Source organism: Arachis ipaensis, chromosome B7 (genome assembly GCF_059453495.1).
Source record: "Arachis ipaensis isolate K30076 ecotype BB chromosome B7, ASM5945349v1, whole genome shotgun sequence".
In the NCBI taxonomy this organism is placed as follows: Eukaryota; Viridiplantae; Streptophyta; class Magnoliopsida; order Fabales; family Fabaceae; genus Arachis; species Arachis ipaensis.
The window spans coordinates 92,968,835-92,983,714 of record NC_142442.1 but is presented as its reverse complement, the minus strand read 5'-3'; the positions used below and the strand labels follow the sequence as shown (position 1 = coordinate 92,983,714).

The window sequence follows — 14,880 nt, the reverse complement described above, 5'->3', positions numbered from 1 at the left end:
GAAAGGACTCTGAAGAGGAAGCTAAGGGAAGCTAAAGCACAACTCTCTGGAGAAAATCTAACAGAAATCTTCGAAAAAGAAGAAGATATGGCCGAAAATAATAACAATGCAAGAAGGATGCTTGGTGACTTCACTGCACCTAATTCCAATTTACATGGAAGAAGCATCTCAATCCCTGCCATCGGAGTAAACAATTTTGAGCTTAAACCTCAATTAGTTTATCTTATGCAACAGAACTGCAAGTTTCATGGACTTCCATCTGAAGATCCTTTTCATTTTTTAACTGAATTCTTGCAGATCTGTCATACTGTTAAGACCAATGGGGTTGATCCCGAGGTCTACAGGCTTATGCTTTTCCCATTTGCTGTAAGAGACAGAGCTAGAGTATGGTTAGACTCTCAACCTAAGGATAGCCTGAACTCTTGGGATAAGCTGGTCAAGGCTTTCTTAGCCAAGTTCTTTCCTCCTCAAAAGCTTAGTAAGCTTAGAGTGGATGTTCAAACCTTCAGACAGAAGGAAGGTAAATCCCTTTATGAAGCTTGGGAGAGATATAAGGAACTAACCAAAAAGTGTCCTTCTGACATGCTTTCAGAATGGACCTTCCTGGATATATTCTATGATGGTCTGTCTGAGCTATCAAAGATGTCATTGGACCATTCTGCAGGTGGATCCATTCACCTAAAGAAAACGCCTGTAGAAGCTCAAGAACTCATTGACATGGTTGCAAATAACCAGTTCATGTATACTTCTGAAAGGAAACCTGTAAGTAATGGGACGCCTATGAAGAAGGGTGTTCTTGAAATTGATACTCTGAATGCCATATTGGCTCAGAATAAAATATTGACTCAGTAAGTCAATATGATTTCTCAGAGTCTGAATGGAATGCAAGCTGCATCCAACAGTACTCAAGAGGCATCTTCTGAGGAAGAAGCTTATGATCCTGAGAACCCTGCAATAGCAGAGGTAAATTCAATGGGTGAACCCTATGGAAACACCTATAATCCCTCATGGAGAAATCACCCAAATCTCTCATGGATGGATCAACAAAAGCCTCAACAAGGCTTTAATAATGGTGGAAGAAACAAGTTTAGTAATAGCAAGCCTTTTTCATCATCCACTCAGCAACAGACAGAGAACTCTGAGCAGAATCCATCTAACTTAGCAAATATAGTCTCTGATCTATCTAAGGCCACTTTAAGTTTCATGAATGAAACAAGGTCCTCCATTAGAAATCTGGAGGCACAAGTGGGCCAGCTGAGTAAAAAGGTCACTGAAACTCCTCCTAGTACTCTCCCAAGCAATACAGAAGAAAACCCAAAAGGAGAGTGCAAGGCCATTGAATTGACCATCATGGCCGAACCTACAAGGGAGGGAGAGGACGTGAATCCCAGTGAGAAAGACCTCCTGGGACGTCCAGTGATCAATACGAAGTTTCCCTCTGAGGAACCAAAAGAATCCGAGACTCATCTAGAGACCATAGAGATTCTATTGAACCTCCTTATGCCATTCATGAGCTCTGATGAGTATTCTTCTTCTGAAGAGAATGAAGATGTTACTGAAGAACAAGTTGCCAAGTACCTTGGTGCAATTATGAAGCTGAATGCCAAATTATTTGGTAATGAGACTTGGGAAGATGAACCTCCCTTGCTCATCAATGAACTGAGTGATCTGGATCAACTGACATTGCCTCAGAAGAAACAGGATCCTGGAAAGTTCTTAATACCTTGTACCATAGGCACCATGGCCTTTGAGAAATCTCTATGTGACCTTGGGTCAGGGATAAACCTCATGCCACTCTCTGTAATAGAGAAACTGGAAATCTTTGAGATGCAAGCTACCAGAATCTCATTAGAGATGGCAGACAACTCCAGAAAACAAGCTTATGGACAAGTAGGGGACGTGCTAGTAAAGGTTGAAGGCCTTTACATCCCTGCTGATTTCATAATCTTGGATACTGGGAAGGATGAGGATGAATCCATCATCCTTGAAAGACCCTTCCTAGCCACAACAAGAGCTGTGATTAATGTGGACAGAGGAGAGTTGGTCCTTCAACTGAATGAGGACTACCTTGTGTTTAAAACTCAAGGATCTCCTTCTGTAACCATGGAGAGGAAGCATGAAAAGCTTCTCTCACTGCAGAGTCAACCAAAGCCCCCACAGTCAAACTCTAAGTTTGGTGTTGGGAGGTCCCAACCTTGCTCTGATTATCTGTGAGGCTCCATGAGAGCTCACTGTCAAGCTATTGACATTAAAGAAGCGCTTGTTGGGAGGCAATCCAATGTTATTTAATCATTTTTATTTTATTTTCTCTTTGTTATTTCATGTTTTATTAGGTTAATGATCATGTGGAGTCACAAAAACTACTGAAAAATCGAAAACAGAGTGAAAAATAGCATTGAAAACAGAACACCCTGGAGGAAGGGCTTACTAGCGTTTAAACGCCAGTAAGGAGCATCTGGCTGGCGTTTAACGCCAGAACAGATCATGAAACTGGCGTTAAACGCCAGAAACAAGCAGCAGTCTAGCGTTTAAACGCCAGGATTGCACCCAGAGGAAAGCTGGCGTTAAACGCCAGAAACAAGCATCAGATTGGCGTTTAACGCCAGAAACGTGCACCATACTAACATTCAACACTAGAAACATGCTATAGACTGGCGTTGAACGCCCAAAACAAGCATGAAAGTGGCGTTTAACGCCAGAAACATGCTGCAGTCTGGCGTTAAACGCCAGGATTACACAGCAAGGGCGTTTTACACGCCTAATTGGAGTAGGGATGTTAAGTCCTTGACCCCACTTGATCTGTGGACCCCACAGGATTCCCTCAGGATCTGTAGACCCCACAGGATCCCCACCTACTTCTTCTCTCCTATTCACACCTTTTCATAACACTCTTCCCCAAATACCCCTCACCAATCAACTCAATCACTCTTCCCCATCACCTCTTCACCACTCACATCCATCCTCTCTTCCCCAAAAACCCACCTACCTTTAAATTCAAAATAATTTCCCTCCCAAATCCAACCCTAAATGGCCGAACCCTAAACCCCTCCCCACTCCTATATAAACCCCTCATTCCTTCTTCATTTTCACACAACACAACCCTCTCTTCACCCCTTGGCCGAAACCACTTCTCCCTCCATCTCCTCCATTCTCTTCTTCTTCTACTTCTTTCTTTCTTCTTTTGCTCAGGGACGAGCAAACATTTTAAGTTTGGTGTGGTAAAAGTATTGCTTTTTATTTTTCCATAACCATCTATGGCACCTAAGGCCAGAGAAACCTCTAGAAAGGGGAAAGGGAAGGCAATTGCTTCCACCTCTGAGTCATGGAAGATGGAGAGATTCATCTATAAGGTCCATCAAGACCACTTCTATGAAGTTGTGGCCAAGAAGAAAGTGATCCCTGAGGTTCCTTTCAAACTCAAAAAGAATGAGTATCCGGAGATCCGACTTGAGATCCAAAGAAGAGGTTGGGAAGTTCTCACCAACCCCATTCAACAAGTTGGGATCCTAATGGTTCAAGAGTTCTATGCAAATGCATGGATCACAAGGAACCATGATCAAAGTGTGAACCCAAATCCAAAGCATTGGCTTACCATGGTTCGGGGAAAATACTTAGATTTCAGTCCGAAAAATGTAAGGCTGGCGTTCAACTTGCCAATGATGGAAGAAAACGTACGCCCCTACACAAGAAGGGTCAACTTTGATCAAAGGTTGGACCAAGTCCTCATAGACATATGTGAGGAAGGAGCTCAATGGAAAATTGACTCAAGAGGCAAGCCGGTTCAACTAAGAAGGCATGACCTCAAACCAGTGGCTAGAGGATGGCTAGAGTTCATTCAACGCTCAATCATTCCTACTAGTAACCGGTCTGAAGTTACTATAGACCGGGCCATCATGATCCATAGTATCATGATTGGAGAAGAGGTAGAAGTTCACGAGATTATACCTCAAGAACTTTACAAGGTGGCTGACAAGTCCTCTAATTTGGCAAGGTTAGCCTTTCCTCACCTCATTTGCCACCTCTGCAATTCGGCTGGAATTGACATAGAGGGAGACATCCTCATTGAAGAGGATAAGCCCATCACTAAGAAAAGGATGGACCAAACAAGATATCATAGACCTCAACATGAGCATGAGGAGATTCCTCACCATGAAATCCCTGAGATGCCTCAGGGGATGCACTTTCCTCCACAGAATTATTGGGAACAAATCAACACTTCCCTAGGAGAATTAAGTTCCAACATGGGACAACTAAGGATGGAGCACCAAGAGCATTCCATCATCCTCCATGAAATTAGAGAAGATCAAAGAGCAATGAGGGAGGAACAACAAAGACAAGGAAGAGACATAGAGGAGCTCAAAAGCACCATTGGTTCTTCAAGAAGAGGAAGACGCCACCCTCACTAAGGTGGACTCATTCCTTAATCTCCTTGTTTATTTATATTCTTGTTTTTCGATTTTGGAGCTTTATGTTTTATTTATGTTTGTGTCTTTACTATATGATCACCAGTGTCTAAGTGTCTATGCCTTAAAGTTATGAATATGAATCCATCACCTCTCTTAGATGAAAACTGTTTTAATTACAAAAGAACAAGAAGTACATGGTTTCAAATTCATCCTTGAAACTAGTTTAATTATTTTGATGTGGTGGCAATACTTTTTGTTTTCTGAATGTATGCTTGAAGAGTACATATGTCTTTTGAAGATGTTGTTTATGAATGTTAAATATGTTGGCTCTTGAAGAGTAAGGAAAAAGGAGACATGTTATTTGATAATCTGAAAAATCATAAAATTGATTCTTGAAGCAAGAAAAAGCAGTGAATACAGAAAGCTTGCGAAAAAAAAAAAGAGAAAAGAAAAATAGCGAAAAAAAAAAAGAAAAAGAAAAAGCAAGCAGAAAAAGCCAAAAGCTCTTCAAACCAAAAGGTAAGAGAAAAAAGCCAATAGCCCTTAAAACCAAAAGGCAAGGGTAATAAAAAGGATCCAAGGCTTTGAGCATCAGTGGATAGGAGGGCCTAAAGGAATAAAATCCTGGCCTAAGCGGCTAAACCAAGCTGTCCCTAACCATGTGCTTGTGGCGTGAAGGTGTCAAGTGAAAACTTGAGACTGAGCGGTTAAAGTCAAGGTCCAAAGCAAAAAAAAGAGTGTGCTTAAGAACCCTGGACACCTCTAATTGGGGACTTTAGTAAAGTTGAGTCATAATCTAAAAAGGTTCACCCAGTTATGTGTCTGTGGCATTTATGTATCCGGTGGTAATACTGGAAAACAAAGTGCTTAGGGCCACGGCCAAGACTCATAAAGTAGCTGTGTTCAAAAATCAACATACTGAACTAGGAGAATCAATAACACTATCTGAATTCTAAGTTCCTATAGATTCCAATCATTCTGAACTTCAATGGATAAAGGAGATGCCAAAACTATTCAAGAGGCAAAAAGCTACAAGTCCCGCTCATCTGATTGGAGCTAAGTTTCATTGATATTTTGGAATTTATAGCATATTCTCTTCTTTTTATCCTATTTGATTTTCAGTTGCTTGGGGACAAGCAACAATTTAAGTTTGGTGTTGTGATGAGCGGATAATTTATACGCTCTTTGGCATTATTTTTACATAGTTTTTAGTATGATTTAGTTAGTTTTTAGTATATTTTTATTAGTTTTTAAATAAAAATCACATTTCTGGACTTTACTATGAGTTTTTGTGTTTTTCTATGATTTCAGGTATTTTCTGGCTGAAATTGAGGGACCTGAGCAAAAATCAGATTCAGAGGTTGAAGAAGGAATGCAGATGCTATTGGATTCTGACCTCCCTGCACTCAAAGTGAATTTTCTGGAGCTACAGAACTCCAAATGATGTGCTCTCAATTGCGTTGGAAAGTAGACATCTAGGGCTTTCCAGAAATATATAATAGTCTATACTTTTCCAAAGGATAGATGACGTAAACTGGCGTTGAACACCAGTTCCATGCTGCATTCTGGAGTCAAACGCCAGAAACAGGTTGCAAAGTGGAGTTAAACGCCAGAAACAGGTTACAAACTAGCATTCAACTCCAAGAAAGACCTCTACACGTGTAAAGCTCAATGCTCAGCCCAAGCACACACCAAGTGGGCCCCAAAAGTGGATTTCTGCATCATTTACTCATTTCTGTAAACCCTAGTAACTAGTTTAGTATAAATAGGACATTTTACTATTGTATTTACATCTTTGGAAAATCTTTGGATTATCTTTTGATCCTTTGATCACGTTTTGGGGGCTGGCCATTCGGCCATACCTGGACTTTATCACTTATGTATTTTCAACGGTAGAGTTTCTACACACCATAGATTAAGGTGTGGAGCTCTGCTGTTTCTCATGAATTAACACAAAGTACTACTATTTTTCTATTCAATTCATGTTTATTCCTATTCTAAGATATCCATTCGCACCCAAGAACATGGTGGATGTGATGATTATGTGACGCTCATCATCATTCTCACTTATGAACGCGTGCCTAACAAACACTTCCGTTCTACATGTAAACAAGCTAGATGAATATCTCTTAGATATCTAATACAGAGGACCGAGTCCGAGTTATTAGAGTCTTCGTGGTATAAGTTACAACCCATGGATGGCCATTCTTGAGATCCAGAAAGTCTAAACCTTGTCTGTGGTATTCCGAGTAGGATCTGGGAAGGGATGGCTGTAACAAGCTTCAAACTCGCGAGTGCTGGGCGTAGTGACAGACGCAAAAGGATAGTAAATCATATTCCAGTATGATCGAGAACTGACAGATGATTAGCCATGCAGTGACAGCGCATTGGACCATTTTCATAGAGAGGATGGGATGTAGCCATTGACAACGGTGATGCCCTACATAAAGCTTGCCATGGAAAGGAGTAGGTATGGTTGGATGAAGACAGCAGGAAAGCAGAGGTTCAGAGGAACGAAAGCATCTCTATACGCTTATCTGAAATTCTCACTAATGAATTACATAAGTATCTCTATCCTAGTTTACGTTTTATTTATCTTTTTATCTCCATAACCATTTAAATCCGCATGACTGAGATTTACAAGGTGACCATAGCTTGCTTCAAGCCGACAATCTCCGTGGGATCGACCCTTACTCACGTAAGGTTTATTACTTGGATGACCCAGTGCACTTGCTGGTTAGTTGTACGAAGTTTTGAAACAGAATTAAGAACATGAACGTGCGTATTGAGTTTTTAGCGCCGTTACCAAGGAAGGAATGATCACGATTTCGCACACCACCTTCCCTCTCACGTACGTCTGGTAGTTCTTTTTATTACTCCCCAAACAAGGTCTTTATAGGTGATCCACGCATTACCAAAGAATTCTTGGACCTTCAGCTCGCCCACATCGATATGTGGGTTGCATAGAAATCACCAACCTCTTCTCTCAATTTATTGCCAAACTCCAGATATTCATCCAGCTTGAGGTCGAAATTCACCTCTGAAATCACCTTCTTCTTGACTGTGATCTCGAAAAATTGCTCCTCATGTAACTTGGAGGAGAATCAATTCGAGTCACAGTCACCAGATTGTGGTGCCTTGCCCTTCCTCTTTCTTGAGGATGACTCGCCTCCCTTTGGTGCCACTGATAAAAATAAGGAAAAGGAGCGGCGCGACAACACCAAACTTAAAAATTTGCTCGCCTTCGAGCGAAACGAAAGAGAACAAAAGGGGAGTTAGTTTGGTTGGGATAAGAGGGAAGAGGAAGGAGAAGCAAAATTGGGAAGTGAGGGAGAAAGGGGGTCGTGTGCTGAAGGTGAAAGTGGGGGAGTGGTAAAAAATGGAAGAATGGGAAAATTAAAAGCAAAGGGTAGAGAGTGAGGGGGTGTCGTGGAGAATGAGGTAAAAGAAAGAAGAAGAAGTTGGGGTGTGAGGGATATGAGGTACGGTGGGGGTATATATAGGGAGGGGTAGGAGACGAAAATGGAAGGAAGGAAAAAGAGAAGGGGGAACAGATAGGTGGGTAAAGGGGGGTTGGTGGGTTTTGTGGGGAAGGGGAGGGAATCTTGGGGAAGAGGGAGGGATGGGATTGGTGAGAGGAAGAGGTGGGATTTAATTGGAAGAGGGAAGGGTTTATAGAGAAGAGAGTGATTCGATGGTAGAGGGGGTGTTAGGAAGGAGGAAAGGGGAGAGAATCAAGGAGAGTGGTCGGTGGTTTGAATTCAAACTAAAAGGGGGGAGGGGTTCAGCATACCTGGCGCTAAACGCCGTGGTGGGCGTTTGGCATCACTGATGCATGTGCATCATTGACCGTTTTTACTTATTATTTTAGTAGTTTCTAGTTTAGCTTTATACAAGTATAGTCAATAAACAAGTAAATTTATGAAATGTCTCTGCATGCCTTAATTCATCAAGCATTAGTTGAAATGTGATCATTTCATGGAATGGAAAGCTTTGATGCAATTGATGTGGTTGATTATAGGTGAAGCAGAGAAGAAGCAGAGGCACCTTGGAACAAGGAGAGGTATTGAAGGCATTGGCAACGGCAACATGGGTTCACCAATGCCAGGCATAAATAAGGAGGGCGTTGGCAATGCCAATGCTGGTGCAACAAATGCCAAAGCCATGAGGAAAGCAATGAGGGCGTCGACAACGCCAACTTTGGTTCACCAACGCCAAGCTTGAAGACGTTGAGGGCGTTGGTAACGCTAACTTGGGCTCACTGATGCGTGAGCATCCTTTCTATCTTTTTCTAGTGAATTTGCATTCAATTAAATTGTTGAGTTTAATCAAGATTTAATTACCTTTAGCCACTATGAATGCTACTTTGAGTTGTCTGCAATTTTTGTTTATTTCAGGTACTATTCGAATGGATTTGATGGAGTTTTGTAATACAAAAGGAAGAAAGCAAATGATGCTGTCAACCCCGACCTCCTTACACTCAAACAAAAATAACTTAAGCTACAAAGGTCCAATTGACATGATTCCAGCAGCATTGGAAAGTTAACTTTTAGAGATTTTTAACGATATATAATAGTATACCCTTTTATTCCATTTCATATGTACAACCCCATGCTGAACTTGAGGAACTCCAAGTTCAGTGCCAGATCAAAAGCTCCAAAGAAAGTTTGTATGCATCACTCCACGCTGAACGTAGGTTAATCCAAGTTCAGCATGGACTCAAGAAAAAGCACGAGTTTAGCCACTGCCTCCTTCACGCTGAACTTGGGAATTCTCAAGTTCAGCGTGGACCTTAATGAAGGAGTGGTCCCCAATGCATTCCAAAGGCTACGAAAATCAATTAATCTATTTTGGTTAAACTTTTATTTTATTTATAATTAAGAAAAGATATTATTTTAGTTTTAGGAAATATATTTTACATTAATTAGAAAATATATTTTGGTTAAACTCAAATATATTTTTTAATTTCTGTTAGTCTAACTAAGTAAATCATTTAACCATTGTTGCTTAGTCCATCAATCCTCGTGGGATTGACCCTCACTCACCTGAGGTATTATTTGGTACGACCCGGTGCACTTGCCGGTTAGTTTGTGGGTTATAAATTCTGCACCAAATTTTTGGCGCCGTTGCCAGGGATTGATTGTGATTGACAACTACTCGTTGTTTGATTGCTTAGATTAGATAATTTTTCTTTTAATTAGTTTTATTTTAGTATTATTAATTTCTATTTTCTTTTTTTCCTTTATTTTTTTCTTGCTTTTTGTTTCCCATCCCCTGTCCCTTGTTTGATTTTACTTATTTTTACTTTTGATTCTTTTCAAAACTTACGTTCTTTTTCTTTTTTTTATTTTCCTTTTTATTTTTATTTTCTTTTATTTTCGTTTTGTTTCTGTCCATGATTAAAATTTTTTTTATCTTTCTATATTTTATTGGTTTTATTTTATTTTTGTCTTTAATTAAAAAAATATTTTGATTTATTTTATTTAAATTTTTTTCTCTTAATTTCTGAAATTAAGTTTGGTGTCCCCTTAGTTGTTATACTCTTCCTAGTTATTTTAGTTATTGACTTTGAATTTTATACTCCATTTTTCTTATTAGTTATTTTATTTTATTATCTTTTTTACTCAGTTTATTTTCCTTATTCTATTTTTCTTTTATTTCGTTTTCTTTTATATTTGATTTTATTTTCATTTTTTCTGTTATTTTTATTTTTCTTTATATTCTTTCTTCTTTGCTTGCCTGTTTACCACATGGTGCGTTTAATTCTGTTTGGTATTTTGTGCTAAGAAAAAATAATGGAGAGAGATCAGATGGGTAACTACTCACACCCACGGAGTGATTCTTATTATTGTGGATGGAGGAACTACCCAAATTTTAGTTAGCAAAGTCAAAATCAAAGAAACTTCAGTATTCCATGTTCCAACTATCAAGAACTACCATCTCCATATTCATACCAAGAACCACCATCTCTCTATCCATATCAAGAACTATCATCTTTCTACCCATATCAAGAGCCACCATCTCCCTATTCATACCAAGAACCATCCTCCTTTTACTCTTATCAAGAGCCATCATCTTCTTCTTATTCATATCAAGAGCCACCATTTTCTTATTCATATCAAGAACCATCAGCTCTTGAGCTTCGCATGAAAGAATTCATACATGATATAAGGACGAGTGTCAAAAATGTAGAGAAATATGTGCGGTTTATTATCAAGCCCCAGGAAGACAAACAAGCAAATTCCTTCCCAAGATATATAATGCAAGATCCTATGAAAGAAAGTGAGGAAATCAATCAAAGGAGTTCATACTCCAGTGAATTAGAGAACTTTCCACCCTCACACATAGAAGAAGAGGAAGATGCAAAAATAAAGGAGGAAGATGCACCAGCAAAGAAGGAAGATGCATAAACAAAGGAGGTTATAAGGGATGAAAACAATTATGGAAATCTACACTCCAATGAAGCAGAGAGTGGTATAGAGGGTGAGTTTATTGAACCACCAATTCAAGAAGTTCTTGATGAAGGATACACTCCAACCATCACACAACACCCAAATTTTGAAATCAAAGAAGTGAAGGCAATCAAGGAAAGCACAAAAAAGGGGATTGTGACCAAGAAACAAAAGACAATATCCATGAAAAAGAGAAGGTCAACAAAAAGCAATCCAACCTCTACCCCAACAAGCAAGGTGAATGAAGCTAATAACAATAAAAGAAAGCTTGTTAGGAGAAATTCAAGTCCAAGGACACTAATTTTCACCTCTGCCCTCTTGGAGACATTTCTTTTAACTAACTGGAAGAAGAGGAAGAAAATTCAACAATCAAGTGTCAAGCTAGTGACATTAAAGAAGCACTTGTGGGAGGCAACCCAACTACTAGTATCCTTGGTTTTGCAATTACTTTAGTCTTTATTTTATAGTTATTTTAACTTTAGCATTACAATTATTTTAGTTCTAATTTTAAATTATTTTATCTCATTTTTTAGAATTTTTCTTGTTTTACATGTGTTTTGGTTATGCAGAGTGATTAGAACAGGAACAGGAGCAATTAAAAAGAATTTTTGACACCCTGGAGTTTTTCTTTGCTTGGGGACAAGCAAACTTTTTAGTTTGGTGTTGGAGGAGCACAGCGGGAAGAATGAGATGGCCACTAGCATAACCGAGGTGATTGAGTTGCTTTCATTCTATTTCCCTTTCTATTTTTATTTTGTTGCCTTCTGTTTTCCGTTGCTTTGATTGCCTGCATGATCTTTAGTACTTTCAGTTCTTAGATTTAGTTTCATTCTGTTATTTTCTATTAGTAAAAAGAAATAATTGTCTCATATACCACTCACTGAGCTTGAATCTAAAAAGAAAAGAAAAAGAAGTGATGTATTGCATGAGAAATTGAGTTTATATTTAAGAGTAGTCTTATTTACTTAAATATGGTGGTGTTATCTGTGATTTTGAATGCATGATATGAACAGTGCATATTTGAATTTGAATCAAAGGATGTTGATGGATGACGAACAGAAATTTAGAGAACTATTATGAATTCTCGGTATTAAACAAAAACTTAATCCTTGAAGCAAAAGAAACAGCAAAAAGAAAAGCAAGGTCCAAGGCTCTGGGCATCAATAGCTACAAAGGTCAAATATGATTAAAAGCTTAAAGAGTTGTTTTCCTAGCCATATGTTTGTGGTGTAATTGTGTCAAGTAATCCTTGACACAGAGCACTAAGAGTCGAGATCAAGTGCATTTAACAGAGTATGTCAAAGGCTTTGGGCACCACTATCTGGGAGTAACTAAAAGAAAAATCAGAACTTAAAGAGAGTTCCCCAGTTAAGTGCTTGTGGTGTTTTTGTGTCAAGTGAAGCTTGAGACAAAACATTTAAAGTCACGGCTAGGCTCAAGGTACAAAGCACCAAGGAAAAGAGAATAAAAGGGAATTTGTTGTGTTCAAGGATTAATACGAACTAAACAGATTAGAGAATTCATAATATTAACCAGATTCCAATTCCAAAAGACAGTGACATTCCTCTGATTTAAATGATAGTGAGATGCCAAAACTATTCAGGATTGCACTGTATAAACCCCACTTTGAGAAGGGACAGGAGCTTAATTGAATACTCGTCTCTCATGAAAATTCACGTCCTAAGCTTATATTAGTTTGGTTGCTTGAAAACAAGCAATAATTCAAGTTTGGTGTTGTGATGCGTGAGCATCCTTTCTATCTTTTCCTAGTGAATTTGCATTCAAATTGTTGAGTTTAATCAAGATTTAATTACCTTTAGCCACTATGAATGATACTTTTAGTTGTTTGCAATTTCTGTTTATTTTAGGTAGCATTCGGATGGATTTGACAGAGTTTTGTAGCAGAAAAGGAAGAAAGCGAATGATGCTGTCAACCCTGACCTCCTTACACTCAAACAGAAATAACTTGTGCTATAGAAGTCTAATTGACTTGATTTTAGTGGCATTGGAAAGCTAACTTCCAAATATTTCTAACGATATATAATAGTATACCCTTTTCTTCCATTTCATACGTACAACCCTACGCTGAACTTGAGAACTCCAAGTTCAGCGCCAGATCAAAAGCTCCAAAGAAAGTTTGCACGCATCACTCTACGTTGAACTTAGGTTAATCCAAGTTCAGCGTGGACTCAAGAAAAAGCACAAGTTTAGCCACTGCCTCCTCCACGCTGAACTTGGGAATTCTCAAGTTCAGTGTGGACCTTAATGAAGGAGTGATCCCCAATACATTCAAAGGCTACGAGAATCAATTAATTTATTTTGGTTAAACTTTTATTTTATTTATAATTAGGAAAAGATATTATTTTAGTTTTAGAAAATATATTTTACATTAATTAGGATTAGATATAAAAGGGAAAAGAATTAGCCCTTCAGGCTAGAATCTCTTCTTAGACTTCATTTCGCACTTTATAGTTTTTCAGAATCCTAGTTTTCTCTCTAAACCATGAGCAACTAAACCTCCACTGTTAAGGTTAGGAGATCTGTCTATTGTATGGATTGATACTATTATTTTTCTATTTTACTTCATGTACTGCTTTATAATTCAAGAATTGGTTTCATTCTTTATTTTATGAATTAGGGTGGAACGGAAGTATGACCCTTGTTCTAATTGAGTTCTTGTATAACTTGGAAAAGCTATTTACTTGAACAACAGCTTGAAAACATATTCTCTTAAATTTCTAATTATCTGGACTTAACGGGATACGTGACATATAATCCTCTTATATTTGGGTAATTAGGATTTCTATGGCATATAACTAGAATTGAACTTCACCCTCTAATTGGAATTAAGTGACCAAGGAATTGGCGGTTAATGAGAGTTAGAGGAGACTAAAAAGGTCTAAGTAATTATGGTTTAATCACATATAGTTTGCCATGAATTGAATATTGCATGATTAAAATAGTTAGTAAGAAAAGTCAATCTGGAAAATAGATAACTCCGAAGCCTTAACTGTTTCTCCATATATTATTCACAACTCCATTACTGCTTGTATTCTGATATTCTAAATTTACTTTTTAATGCATTTGAACTCAAAACACCATTTTCTATTAGTCTAACTAAGTAAATCATTTAACCATTGTTGCTTAGTCCATCAATCCTTGTGGGATCGACCCTCACTCACTTGAGGTATTACTTGGTACGACCCGGTGCACTTGCCGGCTAGTTTGTGGATTATAAATTCCACACCACTCACCAACGCCAATCCTGAGGCAATGAAAGCGTGGATGACGCCAACTTTGGTGCAACAACGCTCTTGAAGGAGTCTTGTCCCTTCACACTCTTGAAGGAGTCTTGAAGAAGAAGGTGTTAGCAACGCCAACTTTGGCCATCAATGCCAAGGCTTAGCCCTGGCAGCAAATCCCAGCATTGGCAATTCCAACGCTAGCTCAACAATGCCTGCGATAGTGAGAATGGTATTTCTGCAAGGCCATGCGTACGCATGGGCGACGGGTACACGTGAGGATGATATTTTTGTTACTAGGAGCAAGAGTTCTGACGTTGGCAACGCCAACGTTGCCCTCACCAATGCCTGCGATGAAGGCCACTGATAAACCACTATTTCATGGTTTATCTTGTGCTCAATTGAGTGGTTTTTATCAACTCTTTACCCACTTATTCATACTATTTGCATGTTTTACGTTTTCCTTCCTGATTTTGTGCTATGATTGAAAACATGCTTCTTTGGCCTTTAAAAACTTTAAACCTCTCTTATTATCATTTGATACCGTGATATGTGTGTTAAGTGATTTCAAAGATTACAGGGCAGGAATGGCTCAGAGGATGGAAAGAAATCATGCAAAAGTGGAAGGAATACAAGAAGTTGAAGAAATTGCTAAGCTGTCCAGCCTGACCTCTTTGCACTCAAACGGTCATAACTTGAGCTACAGAGGTCCAAATGAGATGGTTCTAGTTGCATTGGAAAGCTAACGTCCGGGGCTTCACAATGATATATAATTTGCAA

General features: G+C 38.7%; 1 non-coding gene across 1 annotated transcript; it reads right to left on the bottom strand.

Moving 5' to 3' along the window:
* Positions 1-480: 480 nt before the first annotated feature.
* LOC148553381 (small nucleolar RNA R71) lies at positions 481-588 on the bottom strand. Its single transcript, XR_015893066.1, has one exon. It is a non-coding gene; the product is annotated as a small nucleolar RNA R71 (small nucleolar RNA).
* Between the last annotated feature and the right edge of the window lie 14,292 nt (positions 589-14,880).